The sequence below is a fragment of the Thermobia domestica genome, chromosome 1, assembly GCF_964235325.1.
Source record: "Thermobia domestica chromosome 1, izTheDome1.hap1.1, whole genome shotgun sequence".
NCBI classification, from domain to species: Eukaryota; Metazoa; Arthropoda; class Insecta; order Zygentoma; family Lepismatidae; genus Thermobia; species Thermobia domestica.
The window spans coordinates 106380503-106390927 of record NC_137454.1 but is presented as its reverse complement, the minus strand read 5'-3'; positions in this window follow the sequence as shown (position 1 = coordinate 106390927).

Sequence of the window (10425 nt, the reverse complement as noted above, 5' to 3'; positions counted from 1 at the left end):
ATGAGCAAGTAACTTTCTGTAGACCCCTAATGATTAGTTTCCATATAACCACTAAAACCAGACTCACAACCAAAGTTTAAAACGTTATATTTCAATGAAGTTTTCTTACACATCAAAGAAATCATACATACGAAAAATATAAATGTCATATTCTATTCAGCCTATTAATGGACTATAGGTACACAGCACAGGATATATTTCCATAACTGCAAGTTGAAAAGGGTAAAAACATACATTTCCTAGAAACACAAAACTGATCAAGAATCAATACTGTAAGCTGCTTTTTTCGAGCCCCCAGTTCGTAAGTAGCTCCTACGAGCCCTCAGCTGTAACGGTAACGGACGTATACCTCTCTGCGTGCGAGTGCTATTACCAGACTCCCTGAATCTAAGGTTATAACATTACCCACAGTTAACAGCTATCTTTCAAAAGAATATTCCTCTGGAGGATTGATAGAGCCACTAATTACAAATAATTAACTTCACCAAAGGTTGTTTACGGCCAGGTCTGCATAAGATTCTCCTCTCTCCCTTATTTCCTTTAACTTACTCAAGGGAGACAAAGAGAAAAGATGAGTTAAATATATCTTAATCCTTTAAATACCCTCGTACAACCTTTTCAGTCGACCAATTCTAAATTTACCAATTTATTCACCCTGTTTGCAAGAATCTAGGGGAGTTCTTACTACAACTAGCATACAGACTCAAATTATAAAGAAAACTCATCAAATTTCCTCTTTTAGATATCTTTATTTCAATAAAGAACGAACGATGAGAAAATAGTTTACGATCTCTAGATAAAATATTTATCTGTCTCTATTTGCCCTCCCGGAGACAGAGAGGGACTTAAGTATATCTTTATCCTAATCCCTAAAGAATAGGGAATTAGTCCCTACTATAATAGATCTAAGATTCCTACTTCAGTCATTAATACAAGGTTACATAAACTAATATTCTAAATCATCAGGGTTCACTCAGGAAGCGTTCTCTTACAAGCTGATGAAGTGAACCAATTTACTGTTCTCAAAGGTGCCTTCACCACTTATCCAGCACCTGGCCTAAACCGAGGAAAAGTCCGGAACCAGACCTTCCTCAAGAAGGATTCTATCTAACAAAATTTACTAGGGTTAGGTTCAGAGAGGATATAGGAAAAGACCCCAATAAGAGGCCTTTCTAGATCAGCACTCAGATCTATAGGTATAGGTTAAATTTCACCCCGTTCCAGTCCCCTAGCATTCTAGAGCGGAACTAAATGTGTCCTTAAAAATCAATCTATCGGCCTGGCCTTATATAGCCAGACGTTGGCCGGACTCGAACCCGGAGCCCTCCAATTCAAAATCCAAAGCCTATCCACTGGACCCAATCTAGGAGCCCAGGCAAACCCTAATGTAAACTAAAAACAACTAAATATCCTAATTAAAATGCTTAAGGAGAAATCGCGAGCTAAACATTATCCAAAATAAAATATATAATTATTTATTTTCATAGATTTTGAATTAAAACAAATAAAGCTCTAAGGTACCCCGTGAACTCACTTGCCCACTCGCTATACTATACATGAACTTTTTGGCAAATTTCGAAGATACTCTAACGACAGTCATCATTTAGACTGTTCTAACGAAGGAACTCCCATCCCCTGAAATGGAACCAGAGGACAAAACTGCCTCTCCCGCTATTCGAAGCACTAAATGGTTCCCCGCCTCAAGAGAATGCCTTCTATATATATGAGAGGTTCGGAAAGATATCCAACTGTTTTCTGGCAAAATTACTTATTGACCCATATAGATGGCATAAGCAGAATAAAAGAAAACGAAAGTAAAGTAAGGTCCCCGCTCCCCTCTGTTTGTATCCTAAACGTTTCAGGCAACGGACAATGTTTCCAACTAACATTCGTTATCTATAAAAGAGAAAGATTTTTTTATGCTGCAAAAGGAATATGCTAGATTAATATATGGATTACACATAGTAAATACAAGATATCTTACACGAAATAGTAATAATAATATATATATATAATATATATCTCATAACCTTTTACCTTTTGAAACCAGCGCTGGTTTATCTTCTACCTATATTGTAATTACAAATATACAAGAATATATTCATGTTTATGTATATATACATATATATATATATATATATATATATATATATATATATATATATATATATATATATATATATATATATATATATATATATATATTTACCTTAAAATTTATATGAATAGTAATAAGTACAATAATAGAAATATATAAAAAGTAGCAAGAGGCCCTGAAGGGGTCCCTTGCAATACAATATTAGAACATTAATAGTTTTCGCGTTACAGTACTTATTTTAATAACTTCAATTTCAGTTCGTCGCTTGATTTGACTATTTCATACTCGCCAGATCTTTGTCAATATTTGAAAAGAAATCTCTTTCAACTGCAATAACTATTAAATAAGATAGCATCTCGTTGGTCATAGAGGACCTTACGCTTTTTTTTTTTTTTTTTTAGTTTGGAAAAAATCCTCTTGCAAGTTACTTGCATACTCGGCTGTCATTATATATATATTTAATATTGAATACAAATTTGAAAAGAGACCTAACTGGGAAGAAAGCTCATACACAATTTTGAATGCACAGGATAAACATTTTGAGCACTTCTCTTGGCTGTGGTATTCATTTAGATTTTCATCACAATGATCGGCATTATCATCTTCTTCACCAGGGGCGGACTGGCCCACCCTGCTACCCTGCAAATGCAGGGTGGGCCCCCCAAACAGGTGGGCCCCCTCCACCAATTTTAATAAGATGTGCTCCATTAAACCTACCAGCAGCAAAAATATGGCAGGGTAACTCCCACAAACTTGTGTTTTGCATAAAAAAGACGTAAAGTTAAACTTTCATGAACATACCTTATTCTTCTTCACGTTTATCGACTTGAAAAGGTTCCGTCTATGACAGTATCAGGCCCTAAAACATTGCGGGGTTTGTGATACAGCAGCTGTTAAAAACGAGCACGTTAACTACTACTTTTTTAAATATAAGAAACACAGTAGATTTCAGGCTGTTATTGGATTTGGATACCATTGGCTACTCCGGTCCTTTTACAAGCAGGCGAGTGGCGATGTTTTAAAGAAACAATAGTTTCGTAGATATTGTTATTGTGGAAATGGAGGTGGAGCCGGAACGCCTTTGAACTGCATTGTCCTCAGACCAAGCTTCGAAGAAAGAAATCGGATCAGGCTTCGTTGTTCTTTTTTTTTTTCAGTGCGGTAAAGTGAAAAGAAATTAGTCGCCACTATCAACGATTGTTTTATACAAACCTCAAACAATTACTATGAAGTTGCTGCCCTCGGCTCGTGTTTTATTTGTATATTACATCAAAGAGCAAATCCGATAACAGCAATTAAATTATTGGAACACCAGTTACGTGTCGTTTGTCGTGGAAGACAGATGTGGTTGCGTCAGTATGGATGGTAGGAGTGATTGTAAGATTACTGTAAAGAAAAAAATATAAAAGTGGTGCTAAAAAGGGAGAACACAAACAAACATATGATTTACAAAAAGTTGCATCTGACCCAAAACAACGTAGGCTATTTGATTCTGTGAAGCCCCAAGAAACAAATGAGCGTGATGTGACTCATTCGAGTACTGCAGGACAGTTGTCATTTATTATTTTTGTTTTTCTGTCTAAGGGGTTTATAAATTATAATGTATACACCACGTCTTTGGATGATTTCAGTCAATTGTAGCTTATCTTTTATGAGTATTTTTATTTGAAATTACACAACTTTAACAGGCAAACACGAAATTAACTGAGCTGTTTGCTGCCGCATAGTACTTTCAAATGGGTCAGATCAGGCTTTCATGGGTCAGGGGTCGAGTCAAGCCTGCTTGAGACACGGGTCGGGTCAGATCACCTACGCTAGGGTCAGTTCTGCTCTAGCCATTGGTCGGCTCGGGTCAACATTCTTATGCGCCGTTTCGGCTAAATCCTTCTTGGGTCGAGAGGGTCGAGGTTAATGTTTTGCTTTTGTATGAATATATGGAATACTATTTATGGGTTCGAAGATGGACTTTTATATGTAACACATATGAAGAATGTCAAGTATATTTTTTACATTTTTATACAGTGGGCCCTCATTTCAGTTTAGCAGGGTGGGCCCTATGCTTGCCAGTCCGCCCCTGTTCTTCACTGTTTTCATCATTTTCCTTTGCCTTTGAAGGGGTTTTCAGTTTGTAGAAATGCAGAGTAACATATGACAAACTGTTTCACTTCCTGTATAAGTTACGATCTACTGCATTTCGTGAGTGTGCAGGCTTTTTGACGCACATTTTCAAGCATTTCTTCGTTGGTTAGAATCTAATCATATTTTTGAGGGGCTAACCAAGAGCAGTCAATCAAAATAACCATGTTTGGGACAATTGTATCAGAAATGATGTTTATAGCCGAATCTAAAATACTGAAATATATTGTTTTCAATTTTAGAATCGGACAAATACGCCTACTATCATCTTCAGAGAGTTCACCACTCAGTTTTTTTCTTTTGTGGGATTCTTCTTTCTCGAAGAGAAGTTTTTGTTTCTATTTTGACGTCCTTCTTTTAAAAAAATCTTTGAATTAACGTAATGTACTTTCCCAATTTCAGTTTCAATGTTTTCAATGTTGTCATTTGTTCTTTTTTTTTGCCTACATGACTCAACAACGTATTTACCAAATGCCATGCTTTTGAGAAATCTAGTGTATTGCTTTACAGAAACACTGACACAGGCGACATCACAGAAAAGAGATTCAACAAAACAAATGCTACAAATTTTCAAATTCGCTCCATTACCAATTTAAATTTCAGGCTGTGTAACAATATGGACTAGTGTTATAAAATTTTTTTTTCTGTGAAGTTTTTTTTTCAATAAAAAACATCGTTCTTTTTCATATTTTTTTTTCAAATGTCTGTTTTTTTCTGGCAACTATAATTTATTGATTTATGTTGCAGATTATTGAAATAATCAACAGAACTTGAGTCGAAGCCCTCGTAACTTACAAATCGTTTGTTTCTTTGTACCTATACGAGCAAAATTATGTGATTATTCCTTCCGGACCCAGGTCATTTTTGTCGTTTTCCTACATTTTCAGTTAGTGACTTATTGCTCAAAAACCATTCATTCTAATGATATGGTTAACCCTTGTTTTTTAGAAAATGGATGTGGCTATGTTTTGGTGTAAGTTGCATTGCAGTGTTGCCAACGGGTGGGAAATTATTGAGGGAAATGTAAGGGTGAAAATTTACAAAAAAATCCCTAACCGAATTTCAAAATTTTTTGTATCTAGCACCACTGCTACTATATGGGTTCAAGTCACCTAAAACTTTCTTTGGTATCTTGATAAGGTACAGTGAAATCCTGAACTCGCTGGCCTCCATTCAAAGAAGGAAAGAAAAAAAATTCTCTGTCATCATACACACGAAATTTTGACACTTTTTACGCCTCAGAAGCAAAAATCAACAGATATGTCGGAGCTACAGCTTCTCTAATTATCCCATTGAAGCTTTTTATGGTGCGTTCTGTAGGGCAAAGAGGAATCTTTCAGATAGTGGTACGTTTGTTTCAATGTAGCTAGCAAGAGGGTAATAATAGAGGGGAAAAGAGAAATTTTCCAAATTTTTCACCTAAAATCGGAATTAATTGTTTTGGTTGGAAACACTGCCATCAGACAGACAAAAACTATCTGAAAATAAGCCTTAGTACGCCAAGAATATATCCTACAAGTATCATGGCAATATCTAACAAAGTAAGCATAAATTAAAAAAAATATCTCATTCTACCTCAGAAATTTACCATTTTCTTACCATTTCCAGAACATAGTTTATTATAAACCTCAATTGTACTTCCCCTAATTATTCTAGTGAAACTTTTTATGGTGCGCTGTGTAGGCTAAGGACGAGGCTTTATAGACACTGGTACGTTTGTTCGAATGTAGCCAACAAGAGGGAAATAATAGAAAAAAGGGATTTTAAAAAAATTGACCCTGAAATCTGGAATTAAAATTTTCTGTAGCTGGCAACACTGCTATCAGACACACACACACGCACAAATCTTAAAATAAACTTTGGTATCCCTCTAATATTTCCTGCAATTATTGTGACGATATCTAATAAAGTAAGCATGTCAATAAAAATATCTGATTCTACCTAAAAAAAAAATCACAAGTTATCTTTTCAATTAGAGAACAAAGTCTACTGTAAACCTCAATTGTACTTCCCCTAATTATCCTATTGAAACTTTCTATAGTGCGTTGTGTAGGGCAAAGACGATACTTTCAGATACTGGTATGTTTGTTCAGATATAGCCAAAAAGAGGGAAATAATAGAGAAAAATTCATAATTTTCCCAAAATTTCCCTCTAAAATCAGGAATTAAAAATTTTCTGTAGCTGGCAACATGCTACCAGACAGCTGGCAACATGCTATCTTAAATTAAACATTGGCACACCACTAATATCTCCTACAAGTATTATGGCGATATTTAAGGAACAAAACTTCTAATTACCAAAAATATATTACGGTAAAAAGAAAAGTAGGGAAAACTAGAGAAATCAAGGGTTAGAACCTAAATACGAATTTTTCGTGCGCCCCCTAATTACTCTATTATAACGATCTGTACTTGAGTTTGGTAAGTAAGGACAAATGTTCGATTGACGTAAGTTGACTTGCACTCGGATGTATAGGTACGAATTTATAAACAAAAATTTCGAATTTTTTGCCCAAATTTAGGGAAATTTTAATTTCCCTAACTGGCAACACTGCGCGCAGGCCAGTCCAATTATTGTCAGCAGTTAGGTATGCATTCGAGGTATCTACCGGGCAAGTCTTAAGGAGGTCTTTCTACAACGAAGGAAGCTATAGGAAAAAGAGAAGTAAAGGAAATTCGAAATTAGAAAATTCTCGATTTTTGACTGGGGTGAAATTTGAGAAGGAAATTCGACACCAGAAGAAAAAGAAATTAATATGATAAACTATGGTCCGACCATATTTGGCAAGAATAATATCCCGATATCTTAATTAGTGTCCACACAGGAGCGGATTAAAAAAGTGATACACCCGTGTGTGCCGCTTTGGCCAACTGGGCCACCGAGTGTACATTTGATTACATTTTTTGACTACTAATCCGTGTTGTTGTTGTAGTTATAGTCTCGACCAATAATAATATCGTTGTTGTAAACAATAACTTTATAAGGAAAATTTTCTCTCCTTTTTACATCTTAGTTGCAACACTGTTGGTGAGAAATACAGGGTGTTTCAAAATATATATAAGGGTTTTAAAGTCTTCGTAGTACTTATTACATTTTACGTACAATTATAAGCAATGCATCAAGTAAAAGAGCACCTCAAACAGTCTTTGCTACAAGTGTTCGATGTGAGATTCATTCGTCACACGACGCACATCTAGTCGATAGGCGAGAAAGGCCCATAAACTTTCCGCCATATGGCACAAAACATGTTCAATTTAGGGGAATCTCGTTTCAACCTTACCATCTCCTGAGGATTTGCTGACCGCCAGGTACAAACATTATGAGTATTCACGTTAGCTCTTATGTGAAATGTCCATTTATCACTGAAGACGACACGATCCAGAAAATCTTCATTGTTATGCAGCAATATTTCACTTACAAAATTGACACGTAAACCGTAATCTGTAGGCTTTAGACCTGTAACAACTGCAAACGATAAGGACATAGTTGCAAGCGTATCCTTAATATTCTTCACCCAGACGGTTGCACTGTAACTACAGATTCAGTCTTTATTAAAACGCAAAAACCTTTCTGCTCTCTAGTCTCCATCTTTGCTACTTGTTGCTCTTTCTAACAGCAGACAGAAGAAACAATATATGTGCATGCGTGCTTACAAAACTGTTTGAGTTACTCTTCCATTTGATATAATATTTATAATTGTAAGTTAATTGTAATAGATACTACAAAGTTTCAAAACCCTAATATTCATTTTGACACCCTCCATTACTTCAAATTGTGTCATCCTATATTCATGTCTTGTATATACATATCATCAGAGCCGGCCCTAGGCAATTTGTCGCCACGTGTAATGGCATAATTTGCGGCCTCCCCCTTTCTCCAGAAAGAACAAATCTTAAAAGTTATAATTTTAAGTATGGTACTCCAGCATGAACAACGAAGGGGAAGTGCAGTTGCACTCAGAAAGGCTTAAATACTTACTAAAAACGCAATCCTGTTGTGTCTGTTTTTTTCTTTAAATATTAATCTATTATGTTAGTGAAAGATAAAGCAAACACACCTGCAGAGGAAAGATGGTAATCATTTTCATAGAATTCAATATCGAGCTTCAATCTCAATGTATCAGTTTGCAATTCAAGTGCAAGTAGCTCTTTCATCTTTATTTCTTGATTTTTCTTCTACATCTGTTAACATTTTTTAAAAAAACTTGTTTCTATCTTCAATGATAAGGAACCTGTTTCTGATAAAAACATGACTAGTTGTCATATCAAAACTGTGATAACTTACTAAATGAAACAGATATTCGCTACTATTCGAGAATTGAATTCTTGCATTTGACAACAATCAAGCAATTTATGCTTGTATTTATTCGACCATTTGCTTTAGCATTGTCCATGTGATCTTAAACTAATGCAACCTAAACATAATTTATGAATGTAGTATTCAAATAGAAGGTCAGCTTAGTAAATGTAACTACCATCATCGTGAAGTCTGTTTCTAACAAGAAATATATAATTTAAATAATATACTTATGACAGATTTTGCCGTACCCTCCAAACTTACCGCTCCACGCAAACGCACGTGTTGCACATATGATAGAGCCGGTTCTGCATATCATATATATCTAGTCGACAAATTATTTATATATGAGAGTTAGAAAAATACTATTAGGCAAATTAGTAATAGTTTTTTCCTTTAGACAAGTTATTTGAATTTTATACTGTTCGTGACATTATTTTTGTATTTATTAAAGGCCTGCTTTCACGAAAAAACAAAATTTCATTTCTACCTTATTTCTTAGTTGATATTGATGAAAACTGCTGAAACCCGAATTGTTAGTAGGTATGGTATTCATGTAAATTGTAAAATATTTGCAGCGTATCAGTATCTAGCGTTTAATTTATGTTGCATTTTACGGTGATTACACCTACATAAAAATATATCATACTGAAATAGACGTAAGATGCATAACAAATGACTATTTAAAAAAAATAGAAAAAACGAGAGGCAATGTATTTTTTCTAAAAAGAACGTATATTTCTGAAAAAATACGAACGGTTTTTTTCTATTTACAGCACTAATACGGACAGACATGAACTTTTAAATCAACCCTCGTATTTCTCAACGTTAATTCTTAGAACTAAAACGCAACCAGCTAACAGCTTGGAACTAAAACGAAGCACATGAATTTGTTACCCAAAAGGTGCCTCTCTTTTCCAGACAGCTCTTCTTCTTCCGTCAGCCCAAACAAGGCAAAGAATTTTGCTACTCTCGTGCTGAACGCCCACACAGTATAAGCTCATGTGGGGACGACAGATTTTACGTGACAACGTAAAATTTATCAATAATCATTAATTTCATGATTTACTGGAATTATCAGTGCTTTTAATATGGTTTTAATTAACCTATGAATTATCCATTATATAATATTAGTAAAACAATGAAGCAAAAAATTAATGTTTTCTATGAACTATATTTTCGTTTGCTAGTGTATTCTTACACTGTTTAACTGGCAACTATGTGACGCATCAAGAAGCGCGTCAGAGTGTTGATAACCGTCATGTGAGTCTAGTGTATTATTTAACGTAGCGAATATATGTTGCCATATTTATTATTTAGTGTAGTTAATTATCTCAATATACAATATTAAGTGATCTGAAGTTCACCTACATACCCAGAAACTGAAGTGGAAGTGGGGAGGGTGTAAAAGTGAAGTTGTGAAACCCAAAACTGTGAGGATTCCTAATAGTGACTGCATAAGCCTAACAGGAATCCTGAATTTTGCAATCGGGTGAGATCTCAGCAATACTTTTACGTTCTTATGTGCATGTTGATTTGGTATTTATGGTGGCAATAGTTTAATTTCCTTTTAGTGTTTAGGGTTAAGAGTTTAAGTGACATTGATTGTGTATTTTATGTGTATAATCTGTAATTCTTGTTAGCAATTATTAAGATGGCGGATAACCAATTTAATGATACTATGAACTTAGAACCAACAAACTCCAAAGACAAAGAAATATCCGACAATTCATCAGAAATGGAAATTACTGATAATGCAAATAACCAAACCATTTCAAAGCTAAAAAAAGTAAGTTTAGACAAGAAAGAATATAATGAGATGGATCATTTAAAGTCTTATGGTGATTTTGTAAATACAAACACTTCATTAGAAAATCGTTACACGGAAGAACAT